Below are 22,115 nucleotides of genomic sequence, written 5' to 3' on the forward strand. Positions count from 1 at the left end.
AGTCTCCTTCCCAAGCCCTTTGGGACGCACACGAGCAGGAAGTAGACCTAGCTGTTGGTGAAAAGGCAGGATTTCCTTACGGGGAGTTAAGTGTTTTCCTTTCATTCAGATGATATGTCTGTTTACAGTTTCAGGTAATCTATATAAGCCTTAGTTGGAGTGGGTCACTAGTTTATACTTTTAATAAACTCATATTTAATGTCAATTGTGTGCAAGACATTGTGCTAGTAAGGAAAATACAAGCTATGAAGCTAAAAACACTGGACGGAAAATACAGTGGGAATTCAGATGCAAACTATTTTTACTTGATTTGATGACAGACAAAAGGAACATTTGACCTAAATCTTAAATGACTTCTAGAATTTGAACACTTGGAGAGGAAACTAGACCATTTTGGATGGAGGAAGGAGAGTGAGCAAAGGCACAAAGGTAGGAAACACAAGACATGGTCAGTGAGCAGTCAGGAGATCAGTCTGGTGAATGTGACTCTCAAGCAAACACCACAGAATATCCTGACTAACTAACCGTACAGCTAGGTGTAGAGATTATGTAATCACCAGTAAGCAGAGGTTCCAGTAACTGCTATCAGCCACTGCTGCCAGGAACTACTAATCAAGCAGCATGTTTAAAATATCACGATGATGATTGTTAATATGTGACCAACCAAGGAAACTAATCCATGGTAAAGGCACCCAGTGCAATGTGATATAATAATTAATTCAACTGGATAATATTTTACCTTTATATAGAAGCTAGCGGTTGGGTCAATAGGTGCAGACTCTGCCACTGTTCATTTGAGAAGAATTTGTTTGCCACTTGGGGAGGCTTGAGAAGTGCAGGCTCTATTAAGTGAAGCTTGGTTGTTTTTTTTTTGTTTGTTTTTTTTAACAGAGACAGAGAGAAAGTCAGAGACAGGGATAGACAGGGACAGACAGACATAAATGAAGAGTTGAGAAGCACCAGTCATTAGTTTTTTGTTGCGCATTGCGACACCTTAGTTGTTCATTGATTGCTTTCTCATATGTGCCTTGACCATGGGGCCTTCAGCAGACTGAGTAACCCCTTGCTTGAGCCAGCAACCTTGGGTCCAAGCTGGTGAGCTTTTGCTCAAACTAGATGAGCCCGCGCTCAAGCTGGCGACCTCGGGGTCTCAAACCTGAGTCCTCCACATCCCAGTCTGACGCTCTATCCACTGCGCCACCGCCTGGGCAGACAAGTGAAGCTTGTTTTTGCCAAGGGGCTGGATCTTCCTTAGATCTTTCATATGGCAACCTCATATGATTATTTTTTTCACTTTCTTTCAAAGGGAAAGCCACTAAAACTCTGTCACTGACATAGACATATAAAAATCTTCTTGACTCTAACCCAAGCTTACAATTGTGATTATCTTTCAGTTAAAAGATGCATGCAAATGCATCTCTTCTTCCTCACCATTAGCTAGAGATGTATTCTCAGAGAGCATTTATGGTGTGCTTATTATGTACACGACACTCTGTCAGGTATGTATCATAAGCATTATTGATTTAATCTTCATAATAACTCTATGACAAAGGTTATTATAATTTTCTCTATTTCAGAGATGAGGAAACTGGGTCTTAGAGAAGATTAGTAATTTATACCAGGTCACGTAGCTAATAAGTGGAAGGGCTGGTTTTTGAGCCTTGCTGGTCTATTCTGGTAAGTCCATCAGCACCCGAGCAGGCCTGGAGGCCTGTGTGTTGCCACGGAATGTGGGTAAGAAGAGCCCTTTGCTTCCCCCTGCCCCTCTGTCTCTTCAGTTCCCGCTCTACTCTTCCGCCTGACTCTTCACTTCATGCTGTCTCTTACTTCAACTCCTCTCTCTTCTTGTTCTGCGTATAATTCTTTTTATTTATATAGGGTGGGGCAAAAGTTTGTTAACAGTTCTCAGTATGAAAAATAATACAATAATTAATAAAAAATAAATAAAATCTGTTTCACATACCCACAACTGTAAACTTACTTTTGCCCCACCCTATACATTTATTTACTTCCTTGTTTAGTCATTGATTTACCTCTAGGGTTTCAGGCTTTGCCTGTTAAGAAATTACAAGGAGAGCTAGCAAGAAAATGCTGACTAGGATGAATGCAGAGGGCTTTCTGGGAGTGTTGAGAGAGTAAGGCCAGATCATGAAGCACTTGTATGTATGCTAAGTTAAAAAGTTTGAATTTCAGCATGGGTGTTATTAGAAAATTATTGTAAGGTTTTAAGTTTGGGAAATGAATAATTTTGTATCTTAAAAATATCACTCTGACTGTAATCATCCCTTACATAGCTAACTTCTATGCCTTGGAAGAAAGGCCCTAAATTTGTACCAAGATCGCACACTACCTGCCTTGAGAGATTTCAAATCCCTCCATCCCCTGATAATTTTTCTGATAAAAGAACTGAATCTTTAATCCTACTTCCTGAGCAAAGTTATGGGTGCAAGGCAGCCTTTGTAAGTTGGTCCTTTAAAGATGGAATCACACTAGCCTTCCTGCGAGGCACAAGATGCTCAGGTTTCACACGACATTCAGATGCCATTTTTTCTCATAACTCTTCACATTCTCATATCTCTCCAGGTTGTGGGCTACCAAGTTATCGTCATAATTTTTTAGTTTCTTTTTTTTTCTTTGCTGTTTCAGTACCTAAAGTCCCAGAAAGTTCAGGTGAATTGCTCCACCGAAGGTTAATCCACGGAGTCAAGTGGGAGGTGTGCCATTAGAGCAGGATTAGCAGGTGGCATCAAACAAGCTGCATCCCACAGACAATTTGAATATTTTAAACCAATGGACAACCGCACGGAGATTAGAACAACGATGGTCAAGTGTTTTTGCTCACATACCACTTAAAATATTTTGTTAACACTACACCTCATCAAACATTTTAAAGTTGACACAGTTTTTCATTATATTGCAGATGTAAATTCTAGTGTGTTGTACATAATGACGTTTTAAACTATTACTTATAACACTCTATTTTAAGCTAATAACTTAAGTTTGAATGCATATAAAAACTATGTTTTTATACTCCCTTACTCACATTTTGTTTTTGGTGTCACAATTTAAAAAAGATAACATCACAGATTATTGTGGTTATAGTTATCTTTAATACTTTTGTCTTTTAACCTTTATATAAGAGTTTTATGTTTTTTGAACCATCACCATTACAATCTTGGGGTATTTTAAATTTAGCTATATATTTACCTTTACCAGATGAGTTTTATCCTTTCATATGATTTCATGTCACTAATTGACTTCCTTTTTTTCTGGCTTGAAGAAATCCCCTTAACACTTCTTGTAAGGCTAACATAGTGATGCTGATTCTCCTCCTTGTGGCCTATGAAGTTTCTGCTAAAAATTCTGGTAAGTTTATGGAGTTCCTGTGTACTTACGTTGTTTTTCTCTTACTGCTTTTAAGATTATTTCCTTGTTTTTAACTTTTGAAAATTTAATTGTAACATGTCTTGGTGTGGACATCTTTAAATTCATATTTTTTTGGTACTGTTTTGAGCTTCCTGGACCTGGATGTTTATTCTTTTCCTCAGGTTAAAAAAAAATTTCAGCCATTTTTCTTTGAATAAGCTTTCTGCACCTTTCTTGCTCTCTCTCTTCTCCTTTTGGGTTGATGTTGTCCCATAAGTCACTTAAGCTATATACACTTTTTAAAAAATGTTTTCTTCTTTTTGTATTTATAACTAGATGAATTTCATGGCCTTGTTTTTAAGTTCATTGATCCTTTCTTCCACTAATCTGGCTTGCTCTTGAACCCCTCTATTGAGTTTTTTAGTTCAATTACTATATTCTTCAACTCTATGTTATCTGTTTGATACAGTTTTATATTTTTTTACTTCCTTGTTGATTTTTTACTTCGTTCATGTATGTTCTTATGACCTTAGTGAGCATCTCTATAACCATTATTTTGAATTCTTTATCAGTAAATCACATATCTTTGTTTTATTAAGATCTATAGAAATTTACCTTATTCTTTTGCTTTGAACATATATCTTTGTTTCTTCATTTTCTTTGACTCTTTGTGTTGGTTTCTGTGCATGAGATATAACAGCCACCTCTACAGGTCTTGACAAGGTGGTCTTGTGGAGATGAACTTTATCAATTAGCTCAGACTGACTTCCTGGTTGTCTCTTAAACATTTGTGAGGGGCCAATCCTTCTTCTTTGTTCTTAGTGACTCTGAGTAGTTGAAGGTATGCCAAAACCCATTAGTGTTTCAAAGGGGAAGAGGGTTGCAGTCCGAACCTAGATGCAGTCTGATTAGAAGTAGCAACTGGGAAACTAGGAGACGGGCATGTTTGCCTGCTCCCACTGCACTGTATCTGAGTGTATAGCTGCTGGTGTGCACCTGTTTAAAATTGCTCTTGTTTGCTATAATCTTGTGGCACTGATGAATGCAAGCCTTGTTGGTTTTCAGAGTTCAATGATTTGGAGTTTATTCCCTTGGGTAGCAGCTGTAGAAGTTGGGGCACTAGATGTGGGTACATGTTCCTTTTAAGGAGATACAAGTGGACTGGTTTTTTTGTTAGAGAATGCAAGAGGGAGAAGATTTAATTAAAAGCTGAAACCTCAAGCAGCAGCTTGTGCAATATGCATATTTGGCCTCTTCTGTTTCCTCTAAGCCCCGGGAGGATAGCTGTGGTGAGTGCTGCCTGCCTGTTAAGTGATGTTTGTTTGCTTCAGTCTTGTGGGACTCATACTTGCAAGCCCCTTTCTATCAGAGCCACACAATCTGTGGTCCTGTTCCTCCGGTGTCAGCTGCAAGACTGCAGCACCAGGCAAGTGTTCAGGCTCCTTCCAGACAGACGCCTCCTTTAGCTTGAATAGTAGAATGAGGAAGAGCCTCCATATATCTCCAATTTAAGGGTGAAGAAAGGTATGCCAAATATTTTGTGCTTGTGTTTCAGCAAGAAGTATCTTCCTCAAGGTAGGAAGCTTCTGAAGGAAAACTGGTCCCCTTTCTTTTTCAGAACTGACTTTAGGCTTTCGATGTCATTGTCATTCATCTCAGCATGATGAAAACCAGGTTCTTTAAAATTAAGAATTATAAAAACAAAAGACTAGATTCATTCATGCAGACAGTATACATGTTTTCCAGATTTCAGATATCTTGTTGATTTTTTTGGACAAGTTCTGAAAAATTCAGTAGCAATATCTTATCTATTGACCTCAGGTATTCACACTGCTCATATATAGTAACACTGGTAAGCATCAGAACACTAAACAGTTTACCTTCTTTTAGTACATGCATGACTACATTAATTATTTGTTTTTTATTTTCAGATTTTTTTTTGAAAATAAGTTTCTTTGTGTTTAGAACAAGCAGTATGTTATGCTTATTTGTTGATTAATAGCATCCTTTTTATGCCACTGGGGAAGGACTTGACGGTTCTTTTGGGTCTATTACCGCTGTGCTGATTCCCTGCTTCGCAGTAAACTTCTCCTCTTACTGGGTGAGCGCATAGGCCAGATGGGGTGTTAATTTTTAATCAACTAAATTCATCAAATAATCATCCCCTCCCTGGGTGTCAAACACTGGTAGTTCTGGGGATAAGAAAGATAGATCAAGTTCCTGTCTTAAAAGAGCTGGAAATTTTCAGAGACTAAAGGATTCTTCAGACACTAAAATACCACTTAACCTTTTGCTTTACAACTATCTCTAAATGTTAATATAGAAGGCGGAGCAAGAAGAAACAGGCTGTCTTGTTTTGAGAGAAAAGTCTATTCAAGTTTGTTGTCCGTTTATTAATATTTTTGCATATAAATAGTATAAGTTCCTTTGAGTTGGAAGTGTTCTATGCAGTACTTTACATGCAGGTACGTGCTCAAGGTTATCTTAGCCACGGTTACCAGGAGATTATTTCTCATACCTTGCCTTGGCTTTTATTACCAGACAACATGGTCTTTGTTTTAACAAATACTCATGCCTACTCATGCATATTTTAGGTATCAACGCCTTAACAGAGATATAGTTAGCAAATATTTTCTCCCATCCTATAAGTTACTTTTCAACTCTGTTAATGCTTTCACTGTGCAGAAGGTTTTTAATTTGATATAGTCCCACTTGTTATTTTTATTTTTGTTGCCTGCGCTTTTGTTGTCATATTTGTGACCATTGCCAAGACCAATGTCATGAAGCTTTTTTTGTTCTTTTTTTTTCTTCTAGGAGTTTTATAGTTTCAGTTCTGACAGTTAAGTCACTAAACCATTTGAGTTGTTTTTGTGCATGGTGTCAGATAAGTTCCAGTTTCTGCATGTAAATATTCAGTTTTCCCAACACCATTTGTTAAATAGATTATCCTTCTTCCATTGTACATTCTTTGTACTCTCATTGATATCGTATATCTTTGAATTTATTTCTGAGCTCTCTATTCGGTGCCATTGGTCTATATATTGTCTTTATACCAGCATCATACTGTTGCCATTGCTGAGTTTTGTAATACAGTTTGAAATAAGGAAGTGTAGGGTCTCTGGTTTTGTTCTTTTTAAAGACTGATGTGATTATTTGTGGTCCTTTGTGATTCTGTAAGAATTTTAGAATTGTATTTCTTATTTTTGCAGAAAATGTCATTGGACTTGAATACAAATCAAAACTACAATGAAATATTGCCTCACACCTATCAAGATAGCGGTGGTCAAAAAACAAACAAGTAAAGACAAGTGTTGGCAAGGATATGGAAGCATTAGAACCCTTGCACACTGTTAGTGGGAATGCAAAAATTATGTGCATTTACTATGAAAAACAGTATAAAGTTGTGCAAAAATTAAGTTCATGTGATCCCATAACACCAACTCTAGGTATTTATCCCTAGTAATTGAAATCAAGACATCAACGGGCTATGAGCACTCTCATTTCATTGCAGCACTGCTCACACTAGCCAAAATGTGGAAACAACCTAACTGTCCATTGCAGAATGAACGAGTAAAGAAAAAACATATATACATATAATAGAATGTAATTCAGTCTTAAAAGGGAAAGAAATTATTCAATTTGTAATAACCTGGATGAAACTTTGAAACATTGTGTTAAATATGCCAGTCACAGAAGAACAAATTATGCTTAATTCCACTTTTAGGAGGTATCTAAAATAGTCAAATTTATAGAATCAAAGAATGGAATGGTGGTTGTCAGGGTCTGAGGGAGGGAGAAATAGGGAGTTATTATTCAACATGCATAAAGTTTTAGTTAAGCAAAATAAATAAGTTCTAGAGATCTGCTGTACAATTTTGTGCTTATAGTCAACAGTATTGTCTTGTACATTTTAAAATTTGTTAAGAAGGTAGTTCTCATGTATTTTTACAACACTAAGATAAACTTTCTTTTAAAAAAAGAAGAAGCCTGCTCAGTTAAGTTTTTGGTTTCAGATGCCTCCAAAAATATTTTACCCTCACTGTGTAAGAAGGACTTTCAAAGTTAATCTTCTATGAAGAGAGAGAAAAATGGAAATAAAGTTTTGCAGGAAATGTAACTCAAGATAATTGTGTTTTCTGAAAAGGTTTTCTCTCTTTTCTCTTTGTACTATTCATTTATCTTTTTCTTCTTCAAAATGTTCAGTCCATGGAAACACTCCAATTGTCTACTTCCTACCACACTTATTTGTTAGGCAATAATCAGAAGTTCAGTGTATTAATAAGTAATGCAAAACATCACACAGAAGTGTAAACAAAACTAAAACACTTCAAGTTGGCTTCTCGTTAAAGTTGTAACTCAGGAAAGACTTTGAGTTGGAAGTGTTCTATGCAGTACTTTACATGCAGGTACATGCTCAAGGTTATCTTAGCCACGGTTACCAGGAGATTATTTCTCATACCTTGCCTTGGCTTTTATTACCAGACAACATGGTCTTTGTTTTAACAAATACTCATGCCTACAAAGAATTATGCTAGGAAGGCCACAATACCAATTTGTTTGAGACAGTATTTCTTGTAGAGAAATTTAAGCCAAACAAAATTTGTTTACATGGAGAATTTTATAAATGTAATATTGTGGGAGTTGGTGAGAAACGAGGGTAATAGGCTGTTTTAATCATATGCTTCTTCAGGTAATTGCTGAAGGTGATATTAAATCGTTTAGTCTCATCTGTGGAATGTGATGAGGCGTGTCTGCAGCAGGAAAGGGAAGATGGCTGCCTGTGGGTGTGGTGCATTGTGGCATTCAGCCAGGTCGCATCGGTTCGGCAGAACTGATACCTGATTTTTTTGTTGAGTTGGGTAAACCAGTTGTTAAAATGACACTTGTCATCAGGGTTCTCTCTAAGGTGGGCACCTGAGCAGCTGCCCAATGTTGAAATCACACATTTATATTCCTTACTCTTTTTAAATGTTCATCTGCACAACAGCGTATTCTAAGTGCCCATAGTAATGTTCTTTCCGTCCATAGGTGAAAAAAGTTTGCCGGAACTATTCTTGTAATATTTATTCATTCATTTTATAAAACTCATTATAGCTTTGATGAAATACTACATTTTAATTTTCTCATGTTTTTTACTTCAGTAAATAAACATATTACCTAAAGAAAAAAAGTGCCTAACAACCAGGAGGTTATAAGCTGTTAGTGGAAATATCTTAAATAGCAGTTTTATTTTTTTTGGTCAGGTATTATTTAATATTTTTTCATTAATATTTTAAAACTATTTTTTATAACATCTTCTAGTTTGGTGTACCCCTTTTATTGTTCTTATTTAAGTATTAAATGAATGAAATATAATAAACTACCTTTCCGTATATCATTTTTTTATACTTAAAATGGTCATTAGGGCAGAGAACTGGTTGTTATTGTTATTGAATCCCACCACTGGTGTGGTATGTGAGAGAAAGAGCCCACTGCTCCAATTATGAGTCATTCTGGCCCCAAAGTTCCATATCTACAGTTCTAAGAGTAGAACACTGGAATAAGTTTTTTGATACTTGAAATACTAGTTAAAATAGGAACTCCTTACTTTGTGAAATTTCAATAATATATAGTTTCTCTCAAATAATTGTTCTATAAGTTAAATAAAATGATATATGTAAAGTACATTGTAAATATATATTAGCTGCTATTATTATTATTGTTGTTATTGTTGTTATTATTATTATTGCATGCACCAGAATCCTTTGCACTTTCCAAAAGGGTCTGAAGAATTATCAGGTCAAACCTCATTTCTTTGTAAGGAATGGCCCTTTTTTTTTTTAAACAGCTTTGTTGAGGTATAATTGACATGCAAAACATTGCTCTTGTTTAATGTATAAATTTGACAGACTTGGACATATGAATACACCTGTGAAACCAAAGTGTTTGGTTCTTTGTTTTGTGTCGCATGCCACTGCTACAAGTCATTTGCAAAACTAATAAGGGGTGCAGCTGTGCTTAGCTGAATAACGTGGGTGCCCTTTATTTTTCAATAACTGGATGAGACAAAACCTGCATGGAGCAGTTTAAGCCTAATAAAACATATCTTATTTCCAAGAGATGTATTTTAATTAACAAACTTCTTTCTCTTTCTAAGATGTAAATAACTGAGGTCTCTCTCTCTCTCTCTTTTTAATTCCAGAGTTGATGACCAAGATCAAACAAAGCATGAGGATGTATATTGCTGCCTGGAGTGGTCAGGAAGAGTTTGGGACAGTTCATTTAAGACCGACTCTGCTGGGAGAAATGGCTTCATTGGGTGCCAAGTTCTAGGCGCCTCCAGAACCAGGCTGAGTGAGATGGAGGTAGGAGTGTGTGGGAGTGTACTTTGCCGAGGGCAGGTGAATAGTGATGTGTCACTGAAATTCCCCAGCAATTTGGCTGCGGTTCTCTGGCTGTGGGATAAGTTGCCAATGCCTGAGGAGAGATGTCAGGACTAGCTTGGAAGGCTGCAAATTAAAAATGATTTCTATCTTGGCCAGCTTAATTTCATCCAATCCAGGTTCTACAGTTTATTCCAGTTCAGCCCAGTATCTTTCTTCTCCATCTTGGCTCCCCCTTCTCGAAGGTGAAGTTAAAAAGGGAAAGAAAATGGAAAATATGGAAAAAGGGAAGAACATTTTCTCCATTTCTGGTGGAAGTGTAGATCAGACTTCTACAATAGATCCCTGATCTCTACCTTTTTTTTCACTTTTACTATACGCATAAACCAAGGCTTTTAAAAACCTATTGTTACTAATGTTTAAATCCTTTGTGAGTTTTTTCAATTTGATTTTCTTTGAAGGAATGATTTCTTTCTCCTAAATGCTAATAAAAATAGCATTCTTTCAAAAATTAATATTCTAGCTCTTCTAAATATAAAGGTGGAGATAGCAAGTTATCTTTGCATCAAATTTTTATATTTACTTGAAAATTCAAAAGTAGTTTCAGCCTGACCACGTGGTGGCGCAGTGGATAGAGCATTGAACTGGAATGCAGAGGACCCAGGTTCGAAACCCTGAGGTCACTAGCTTGAGTGTGGGCTCTTCTGGTTTGAGCTAAGCTCACCAGCTTGAGCAAGGGGTCACTCAGTCTGCTGTAGCACCCCCAGTTAAGGCACATATGAGAAAAAAATCAATGAACAACTAAGGCGCCGCAACGAAGAATTGATGCTTCCTATCTCTCTCCCTTCATGTCTGTCTGTCCCTATGTGTCCCTCTCTCTGATTCTGTCACAAAAAAGGGGTTTCACTTAGTTATGTAAACATGGGACTGAAATTTTAGGGAAAAGGTACCAAGGAATTTTGGAGGCTTTATAAAAGCAGGGTCTTTTGGTATCCTTGTTAGGTCAGCTGGGGATGACAGTTGTAAAATAATTCACAAAAAGTGGAGATACTGAAACAGAAGAATTTATTACTTTCCAAGAAAAGAAATGGTCAGGCACCAAGAGAATAGTACCTGCCCTGAGTGAGGTAGGGAGTTGGCTTTTATTAGTTTGTCAAAGGCAATGTGATTATTGTCAAGAAACAGCTGGGCTTAGGAGAGTAATTTGTTTCTTTGGTTGACCAGCTGCAGTAGGTCATTAAAATTATTTTGGGCAATGGCAACTGGCTTGAAAGCAGGATGCAGTTTGGATGGTGTGTTCTTTTACACTCCTCTGTGTCTATAAAACAAGCTCAAAACTATGTCAGGAGATTGAGGTTGAGAGAGGCCTTTTGGTTCCATCCTTTCAATCCCCTCTTAGTTTGCAGTTCTCTTAGGAAAATTAGTTAGAATTTAAGTGATATATTAGAAAAATTAAATACACTTAACTATGTTTGTACCTTAGACTGGTAAGGTGGGTCAGACCAGTTATACTCCCAAGGATGTTATGAAAGTTCATTTAGGGCACCTGAGTGACTACTTGGAGGAAAACCAACAGACAGTTTATGCCAGGTTCTCAGAGAGCATTCCAGTTGACAACAGAGCAGTACTACTGGTTGAAGGAATATACCTAGAATCAACTAGGCACCGGGTGTACTTTTTGTCATCTTAAGAGAGAAGGACCAGCTTAACTTTTATGAAAGTCACAAGGTCTAGAAGCCATGTTTATTTCACTCTTGGAGGATGAAAAAAGAGGCATTCTCTCTCCCCACCACTTAATGATGACACCTTTTCCTAGCCTTTCTCCCCTTACCCATCCCCTTAGGATGCAAATGTGAATTCCACATAAGTAGAAGTTTTGTCTGTCTTGTTCCCTGTTGAATTTCCAGGGATTAAAATGGTACTTAGCACCTAGTGAGTACTTGATAAATTATATACTTTTAAATCAATGAATGAATAAATTTAAACTTGGGGAAATAATCAAAGTTGTTGAATCACAGAATTAATATTTTACAGAGATCAGCTAAAATTATAAGGTGAATCTACCAAGATAAAATTTAATAGGAAAATGTAAAAAACCCTTCCCTTGGGTTCAAAAATAAACTAAACCAGAACCCAAAGATTCAATCTTCTAAAGAGGAGAGGAGACGTGGTTTCAGAGCCGTGTTCAGGTAGATGGGCACCTTCCCTATTGCTGGGATGGTGCTGGGTTCAGAGGACCAATCAAAACATTATGGAGCCCACTACCAAAGAACAGAGGCTGATTTTAATAAGCAACATTTGGAAGAAGTTGAGGAGTCCATGGGATCTGGAAGCCAAATCTTCCTTGACAAGAAGTCTGATTAAGTTGGTGTAGCCAAAAGAGGATTATGGTAAAATGAAGGAACCAGGGCTGGATGTCAAGTTGAACTGTCCAGGTTGATGCAGGTGGACACTGCTAGATTTGAATAAACAGTGAGTTTTTATTTTTATCTTAATCCATTTTTACATTGAAATGTTTTTTCACATGTTTTCTCAGTAAAAATTACTTTTACAGAAGCCTTATTGAGTCATTCCATAAGAGTGTGGAGCTAAGAAGACAGGCTTAAGGCTATAGAAACAAACGGCTAAGTTTACTTTGAGCTCCGCCACTTACTTCTGCATGCCTTTGAGCAAGTGTCTTCACCTTCCTAGGCTCCCATTTCCTTGTTGTAAAGTCAGGTGATGGGAGTGCTTACCTCATAGATTTGTTGTGAGGATTAAATGAGATAATGTGTATAAAGCTCTTAACATAGTATTTGAGTTCGATCACTGTTAGTTCTGTGTTTATTATTGTTACCAAGGCGAAGAGGCAAGATGGCACTGTGGGATTTCTGTCTCCAAATATAAAGGGAGACGCCCTGTCATATTTGAGAAGAAATAAACTCTGCTTTGGGTGTGCTGAGTTTAATGAGTCAGAGAGAAATCTAGGGAAGGGCCTGAAATTCAGGAGAGAGAACAAGGCTGAAGATTTAAATTTGTGTATCAAATGTAGAGGTGATGGGTCCAAAAACAGTATTTAAAATGACAGAAGAAGCAGTCTCTGGGCACCCATCACCCATAGTCAAGAATTATCAGAAGAAAATGATTGTGAAGAAAATCAGAGGAAACAGCCAAAGGAAAACCAGGGTAGAGGAACACTGAGAGGTCAAGAGAGCAATGTTTGGTTAGAAAAGGGTTGGCCAAAAAAGCTAAATCTAGTTAGTCAGGATTGGAGGTGGCCATCCGATCCAACAAACTGGTTTCCTTGGTCAAGCAAGGAACAGTGACAGGCAAAATACCAACGTGCTATGGGTTAAAAAATAAAGGGGCATATTCATGACCTAGTAAGGGAAAAATAATGCTGTTATACCTAGAAAACCCTAAAGACTCCACCAAAGGACTACTAGATGTAATAAGTTCAGAAAAGGTCCAGATACAAAATTGATATTCAGAAATTAGTGGCATTTTTATACACCAATAATAAACTATCAGAAAGAGAAATCAATACACCAATCTCTTTTAATATTGCAATGTCAAATAAAATAAGGTTCCTAGGAATAAGGTTAACTAAGGAGAACATGGAAGAAAGAAATTGAGGAAGATACAAATAGGTGGAAGCATATAACATATTCATGGGTTGGAAGAATTAATATATTAAAATGTCCAAAGTACTCAAAGCAATCTATAGAATACCCTTAGCAATCTTGAGGAAGAAAAATAAAGTTGGAGGTATCATAGTACCTGATATCAAACTATATTACAAGTCCATAATAATCAAAACAGCCTGATACTGGCATAAGAACAAGCAAATAGATCAAGGGACAGAAGAGAAAGCCCAGAAATAAACTCATGACTATATGGTCAGTTAATATTTGACAAATGAGGCAAGAGCATACAATGGAGTAAAGACAGTTTCTTCAATAATGGTATTGGGAAAATTGGACAGTTACATGCAAAGACCACCAGCTTACTCTATACAAAAGAATAAACTCAAAATGGATAAAAGACTTAAATGTAAGTTGTGAAACCATAGAAATCTTAGAAAAAAACAAGCAGTAAAATCTCACACATCTCTGGTAGCAATATTTTTACCTATATGTCTCCTCAGGCAAGGGAAACAAAGGAAAAAAATAAACAACTGAGACCACATCAAACTAAAAAGTTTTTCATGGTAATAAAAAACCATTAACAAAATGAAAAGGGGACCCACTGAATGAGAGAACATACAGTGTGTCCATAAAGTCATGGTGCACTTCTGACTGGTCACAAGAAAGCAACAAAAGATGATAGAAATGTGAAATCTGCACCAAATAAAAGGAAAACTCTCCCAGTTTCATATCTATTCAGTGCAGTTCGATGTGGGCTCACGCACAGATTTTTTAGGGCTCCTTAGGTAGCTATCCTGTATAGCCTCTACAGACTCGTCACTGACTGATGATCTACCAGAATAGGGTTTCTCCACCAAACTGCCAGTTTCCTTCAACTGCTTATCCCACTGAGTAATGTTATTCCTACTTTGTGGCACTTTGTTATAAACGCGCCGATATTCACGTTGCACTTTGGTCACAGATTCTAATTTAGTGAGCCACAGAACACACTGAACTTTCCTCTGTAGCGTCCACATCACGACTGGCATGGCCATGGGCTGCTCCGCTGTATACATGGTGTTACATCATCATCTGCTCATGCGCACATGCTGCCACATCATTCTACAGAAACTGGGAGGGTTTTTCTTTTATTTGGTGTAGATTTCACATTTCTATTGTCTTTTGTTGCTTTCTTGTGATTGGTCAAAAGTGCACCATGACTTTAAGGACACACTGTTTTTGCCAATGGTACATCTGATAAGGGTTTAATTTCCAAAATATAAAAAGAACTTATATAACTCAAAACCAGAAAGACACACAATCCATTTAAAAAATGGACAACAGACCTGAATAAACACTTCTCTAAAGAGGACATACAGATAGACAATAAACATTAAAAAAAAATGCTCAGTGTCACTAATCATCAGAGAAATGCAAATTAAACCCACAATGAGATATCACTTTATACCTGCCAGATTAGTTATCATCAATAAATAAACAAACAAAAAGCACTGGGCAGGATGTGTAGAAAAGTGGGTTCTCTTTCACTGTTGGTAGAAATGCAGACTGCAGCAACCACTGTGTAAAACAGTACAGAGTTCCTCGAAAAATTAAAAATGGAACTGCCTTTTGACCCCATGATCTTACCTAAGAATTCTGAAACACTAAATGGAAAGGATATATGTACCCCTGTGTTCACTGCAGCATTATTTACAATAGCCAAAATCTGGAAGCAGCCCAAGTACCCGTCAGTAGATGAGTGGATGCAAAGGCTGTGGTACCTTTACACAATGGAATACTACACAGCAGTACAAAAGGGAAATTTTACTTTTTGTGACAGTATGAATAGACCTGGAGTTTATTATGCTAAGTGAAATATACCAGTCAGAGAGACAAGCACCACATGATCTTACTTATATGTGGAATCTAATGAAAAAAATAAATTGATCAGCCTTGCTTGGCCTGTTAGCTCAGTTGATTACAGTATTATCCTGAACACCAAAGTTAAGGGTTTGATCTCCAGTCAGGGCACATTCAGAAAGCCACCAATAAATGCACAACTAAGTGGAACAACAAATGAATGCTTCTCTCTTTCTCTCTCTCTCTCTCTTTCTCTCCCTCTCCATTCCTTTCTGTCTCTCTAAAAGTAATAGTAATAATAAAAAAGAACAAAATAAACTGTTGAACAAAATAGAAACAGAGAGATGTATACATAAAACAAAGTGACCACTGTGGTAGGGGAGGGCATGGGGGGATTGGATGAAAGGAGGTGAAGCGATTAGCCAAAAAACATTTATACTTAACATACAGAAACAGACAACAGTCTGGTGATAGCCTGTAAAGGGGGTGAGGGCTAGATGGAGGTGAGCAAAGGGAGGAGAATGGGGATGGAGAGAGGTTGCTTTGGGTGATGGGTACACGGTTCCATGTACAGGTGATGTTTTATTGAGTTGTACACTTGAAACCTATATTGTTTTGTGAACCAGTGTCACCATAATAAATTCAATGAAAAAATAAATAAAAAATAAAAGTCAAAATAAAATAAAGCACAAAGATCTATATGCCTAATATGACCCATATTTACTTAAAATGAAAATAAATTAATGAAATCTTTGCAATGTCTTTAAAGCATACTTAGTTCTCTGGTAATACCAATTACTGTCTGATTGTAAAAAATGGAAGTCCAAGCTTTCCCCTGACTATTATTTTCAGTTCTGTGTTGTTTCTGGCAGCTTTGAATTTTGGACCTTGTACCCAGTTTCCAATCTGCTTTAAACTCCAGGGCTGAACTCCACTTTTTGTGCCTGATGTTTTGCTGCCCTCCAAAGACTGATCAATTACACAGACCTGATTTCCAGTTGCAGGCTGTTTTGTATCATACTTCACCTCCACCCATCCAGCTTGACCCCTGGGACACAAATCCTAGCAGAAATATGTGCTTATGCCAGACAGCTCAAGGGGCTGGGGCAAGGGAGACACGTACTTAGGAGTCATGTGATGGAGACATAGGTGCTTCTAAGGAAGTTTTGAACCTTCGCAAATCAGAAAATTGAAGCCCCAGCAAAATTGGAGTGTTCTATGGTTACCATAGAAAACGTGTTTCCACAAAATCACTTCCACTTTCCCATACTGAGTCATGTCCTGGTTTCATTTTTCTCAAGTCAAATAACAACTATTGTCAATGGACACAAACATTTTGTCACTAATTAGAGAGTTTTACACACTTGAAAACATGTTTTCTTTTTAAGGTCAGTTATGAGAGTTCTTAAGAAGCAAACCATGAGTTTTGGGCAATAAATGTTTTCAGTCATCTCAAGACTTTTCTCATCTCCACTGGTCTGTGTGACTTTGGACAAATTCTGAAGAAAGTTTGCCTTAGTTTCCTCATCTGTGAAAGGTAATTATGATACTAACCTTAACCATTTGTTGTGAGAAATTCATGCGATAATGGCATACCGTTGATTGCTGTTTTTGGTAAGCTTCCTATAACTCTATCTCAGAAAGCACCTCATTTTTTTTTTCCTGGTTGAGAAGTTCCATCCCATGAACAGGGAACATCTAAGAAAATATAGCCCCTGACTTGAGCCGTAATCTCCATCTAAAAATGTTCCTATATTCCCAACCTTTCTCTTCTCCTCTGTAATTCTCAGCTCAGCTTACCTTCTTCTCTCAGAAGTTGATTCTGTGGGATATGCTATTTGTAAAATGTTAACAGTATTATTTTATCCTTTTTTCATCTTTGTTTCTTCCTTGACCCCATAAAAATAACTAGCCTTTACTCACTGTCTCAGGAAAGGAAAAGGGCTTTGAGATTTTGGATTAGGGGAAGAGAGACCTAAACAGAGGTGGACTGAAAAGTAAGGGTTAAACTTCTCACTGTTTGCCTACCTCATCAGTAAAAATTCCTTGGGCAGTCAAAATAGAAATGGATAAGAAAGGCAGGAAAAATTGGGAGGCTCCTGAGAAAGTTCCTGTGTCCAGCTTTGGACCAATCCTGGGGCGTTGACAATAGCACCAGATGGCTTGTGAGATCTGAGAGCAGAAAGGGCTTAAGCCCCCTTTTCTTTACATCTCTGGATGGGAAATGAGACACTGGAGCAAATGGCTCCATGATACTATTCTAACAAGATGAGACTTTGGAAACCTAATAGAGTTTCTCACATTGTATTTTGGTGAGGGAGGTACTTAGCGTCCAAGTATGACATAAAAGGTGTTTCTGAAGGGACTGGGCAGGTAGAAAAAAAGGACATTTCTGCAGCCCCTTCCCCCTCCATGGAGCAGCCACCAAGGATGAGAGTTAATAATGGATGGGTCAGCAGATGCCAATCAAATACAAAGTTTTCTTTAATTCGCCAACCTTATACAGATACACACAGACATGCAAACACATGGACACAAACACAGACATTCCAGCCTCACGTGTATGCATCAACCATGTACACATGCATACATATACACCTTAGGACAAGGTGAGATTCTAGAAATTAGATAAAATCATAACTCAGGAAAAATGAGATCGCATTTCTACTGATCCTGTGGAATGGGGCCCTCAGAAAGAGATTGGATTCTAGAAAAAAAATTTTTCTACTTCTTACATATCAGAATTCATGGAAGAAGATACATATCTGCCATGCTTTATTAGCTATGCTTTATTTCTATTTATTTATGTATGTATTTATTTATTTCCTGAGATATAATTGACATTATATTAGTTTTAGGTGTACTACATAATAACTTGATATTTGTATACACGCATTACAAAATGATCACCACCATAAATCTACTTAACATTCATTACTATTCATTGTTATAAATTTTATCCCTTCTTTTCATTTTTCTTTCTTTCTTTCTCTGTCTCTCTCTGTCTCCCTCCCTCCATCCCATCTTCCTTTTCATCTTTTAATTTGCATTATCCATCTCCTATCACCTGTTGTGGACTCTTTCACCTTGGTTTATGTGAATTCTTGACTCTCTTCTAAGATGGTTGCCAAAACAGAGTAAAATCCAGGACCCAGCCTGGCACTAAAACTGCTGTCTGGGGTTCACCAGAATGAATCTTATTATTCTCTTAATTCCTGTTTGTGACAGATGCTATAAGAAGCCCCAATCTCCCACATTTAAATTCTCATACAACTTTGTAAATCCCCAATTTTGTGACATAACCAATCTCTCCCCAACCCCTGAAATCCTACCATTGAACTCTTTGGAACTTAGAGGACACCGTAGCCAAATCTTAAATGGACTCTTTTGTCTATTTATTTTCAAGTCCATGACCACTCCTCCCTCCAGCGCTGTGTATTATAGGTGGCAGAACTCCTCAAACCCTCCCTTGTCAACTGGCTGCCATCTCATTTCAGCCAGTAAAAAGCACTGGTGGGACATGAGATGGTAGGAAAGGAGAAGACAGGCATCCCTCCCCATCCTTTCCCCCTTCCCGCTCCAGCAGTAGCTGCAGCTTCTCTTTGGTTTCTGTTCCTTCTGGATGGCTATCCTCTGGGTTTCAGTTCCCTCTTGCTCTGCTTCCTGCTGGGAGACCCAGCTCCTGGATTCTGGTATCATCACCTCTTCTTCTATATTCTCTGTCCAAAACAGTGATAGGAACCTACTCTTGCTACCACCTGAATTGCTTCTCTGTGTTTGCTTGATCTTTCAGCTCTTCCAATACTTTTGTTAGTACATAGTTCTTAGAATAACAAGGGCTAGCTGGTGTGGACTCTCTTCTCCTGACTGGACCCTGAATTATACAGTTTTGTTCACTATTGGGAAAACAACTGTTAGGCTTGCTCACTTGCACTTTGCATGATTAGTGCTTGAACACATAGCAGAGTCACATAATTATGGTCTATGTAAGGCTACGAATGCTTTGACTCAGGGCAGATTGAGGACTGCCTGCCCACCCCTGCGAAGGGCCGTTTCTTTTCTTTTTTTTTTTTTTTACAGAGACAGAGAGAGAGTCAGAGAGAGGGATAGACAGGGACAGACAGACAGAAATGGAGAGATGAGAAGCATCAATCATTAGTTTTTGTTGCACATTGCGACACCTTAGTTGTTCATTGATTGCTTTCTCATATGTGCCTTGACCGCGGGCCTTCCGCAGACCGAGTAACCCCTTGCTCAAGCCAGTGAACTTGGGTCGAAGCTGGTGAGCTTTTGCTCAAACCAGATGAGCCCACGCTCAGGCTGGCGACTTCAGGTTCTCAAACCTGGGTCCTCCCCATCCCAGTCCGATGCTCTATCCACTGCACCACTGCCTGGTCAGGATCTTAGGCCGTTTCTTGCTGTTTGTTTGTCTGCTGCCATGAGAAGCAGTTTTCCCATCTGTTTGTTGGACCTGTTGTGTAACTCTATTAAAAGGGAATGGCCCAGTGCTCTTGGCTCCACAGTTCCTCTACAGTTTGCCCAAATCCAATGTGGATCTGCCTGGCCTTGCCCCTATTTACATTTCTGCTCTGACCAAAACCAACATCTTCTCTGAGGATCCTACTTCCTCTGTAGTCCTTTCCACTTGGGACAGTTTTTATTCTCACATTGGGTCTAAATGTGACTTATGTGTCTCCTATTTTCTTATTGCTATTTTCAGACCATTCTTCTTCCACTCACCCTAAATGCTTTACATTTTGAATGTCATTTAAGTGGACTGTATTGTCTACTCTCCCTCATTTTCTGCACTTTGGGTCATTCATTTCTGGATGGTTTTAGCTACTGACTCTTTATTCCTTTCTTTAGTACTACTCTTGTCTTAATTTTGGTGATTTCAATACCTGTGTAAATGATTCCTCTAACGTTTTTGCCTTTCCCACTTCTGGAGCTGCTCTGCTCCCTGTTGGTGTTATAGCCTTCGATTCTACCTTGACCACCCCTTTCTTGTTGATATCCTAGCCCTTATTATTTCCAATAACTATGACAACTTCAAAATCTTAACTTTGCATATCCTACCCCCTGATCTCTCCCTCTGGTGACCTGTATTTTCAGCTCACTGTCTCTAGGACTCAGAGTTCACCGATCCCTTGATCCCAGCATGGATTTCAGTTTATTGATTTTTCTGCCTGTTCACTGTTTATAACCCCTTATTCCTTTACTTATCTCTTATAGAGATTAAGTTCCATGTCACTTATTACTCACTCTTTTGCACATAGCTGCAAATATTTCTACCCTTCTCTTGCTTCACTGTATTCACTTATCAGTACTTCGGCCCTGTTATAACCAGATTTCTGTCTGCTCCGCATTCGAACCTAAGAAAGTGCATATACGTGGGCAAAAATACAGTCACTTAAGTCAGAAACATGACTATCAAGAAGCCCCTAATGTTGATTGAGAAACTAACTATTTTCTTGGCCATTCATTGCCCTCTTTTCTAGATGATCATTTCACACCTGATCTCTTCATTACTTGTGGCAGCCGTGAAGATATGCCACTCAGATCTCCTATCAAGGGTACCTGTGGGCATAGGTGATGGGCAGGCTTTAGCCTCCACTACTGTTATTTACCATCTCCCTTGTATGCACAAGCAGCACATGAAGGCAGCCCCAATGCCAAGTTAGCCTGGACACAGAGACATCACCAGGCCCCGGAGAGACAAAGGCTTAGACTGCTACCTCCGAAGCAGGCAGTAGGAAGAGAACTCCATCTGGAAAATAAGGACTGTCATGTCTATTGAATGTCTAGTCTGGGTTTCCGGGTGCTGGGAATAGAGAAGTTAATAAAACACAGTTTTGGCATCAAAACATGTAATGTGACTACTGCTTCTGGAACACTGGGCAAATAATAGTTTTACCATCTGAGTTAACATTTACTATGAACACCTGGTCAATCTTCTTAAGTTTAATAAGAAGCGACTTAGACAATGTCTAAGTCACTGCAGCGAGTTCTTTCTTACCAAATGCAAGGTATTCATGATTACTATTATCAGAAGAAAGTATAAGAATGTAAATATTTAGTTCTTTTAAAGGTTTATTTTCAAGTTTTCTAAGTGAACTGTATGAGTAACCAATTTTTTTTTAAGTCTTAACTCTGTCATCTACTAGATAAATATATCTAATGATTTGTTAAATTTACTATATATTTAATCTTAGGCACAACATTTTACTCTTTTATACTTTAGTTTCTCAATTATAAAATGGGAATTAAAAATGTTACAGCATACTTATTTGCTAAAGTTTTGTGAAGTTCAAACTGCATCTGATAATTTTATTTTTAAAATAAAAACATGCAAAATACGCATTCCAGAGAAAAAAAATCTCAACTCTCTGTTGTAGATTTTGTTCGTAAATAGTATCTGTCTAGTGTAACCCAAAGGTTATGGTTTCTGGCCCTGCTAAACATTATTTTGTATCTAATCTAGCAATGTAATAAATTATAATAAATCTAATTTAAAAATCATGTCAGACATATTACTTTACTTAAGATCTAATACTTCTTATTTTTTCCAGAATGAAACCAAAGTCTTTTTTTTTTTTTTTTGTATTTTTCTGAACTGAGGAGCGGGGATGCAGAAAGACAGTCTCCCTCATGCGCCTGACCGGGATCCACCCGGCATGCCCACCAGGGGGCGATGCTCTGCCCATCTGGGGCATTGCTCTGTTGCAACCAGAGCCAATCTAGCACCTGAGATGGAGGCCATGGAGCCATCCTCAGCGTCTGGGCCAACTTTGCTCCAGTGGAGCCTTGGTGGCAGGAAGGGAAGAGAGAGATAGAGGGAAAGAAGAGGGGGAAGTGTGGAGAAGCAGATGGGCACTTCTGTGTGCCCTGGCCAGGAATTGAACATGGGACTTTCACATGTCAA

The 22,115-nt window shown here is 38.0% G+C and overlaps 1 long non-coding RNA gene across 2 annotated transcripts; it reads left to right on the plus strand.

Annotated features, from left to right (window-relative positions):
* The first annotated feature begins 1,661 nt into the window (after positions 1 to 1,661).
* LOC136379949 (uncharacterized) lies at positions 1,662 to 21,045 on the plus strand. 2 transcript variants are annotated; one of them, XR_010746821.1, is made up of 5 exons: positions 1,662 to 1,734; positions 3,281 to 3,366; positions 9,548 to 9,710; positions 16,582 to 16,730; positions 20,692 to 21,045. It is a non-coding gene; the product is annotated as an uncharacterized lncRNA (long non-coding RNA). The 2 variants fall into 2 exon arrangements; XR_010746822.1 differs by lacking the exon at positions 3,281 to 3,366 and having other exon boundaries at positions 1,699 to 1,734.
* The last annotated feature ends 1,070 nt before the right edge of the window (positions 21,046 to 22,115 follow it).

Source organism: Saccopteryx leptura, chromosome 8 (genome assembly GCF_036850995.1).
Source record: "Saccopteryx leptura isolate mSacLep1 chromosome 8, mSacLep1_pri_phased_curated, whole genome shotgun sequence".
NCBI classification, from domain to species: Eukaryota; Metazoa; Chordata; class Mammalia; order Chiroptera; family Emballonuridae; genus Saccopteryx; species Saccopteryx leptura.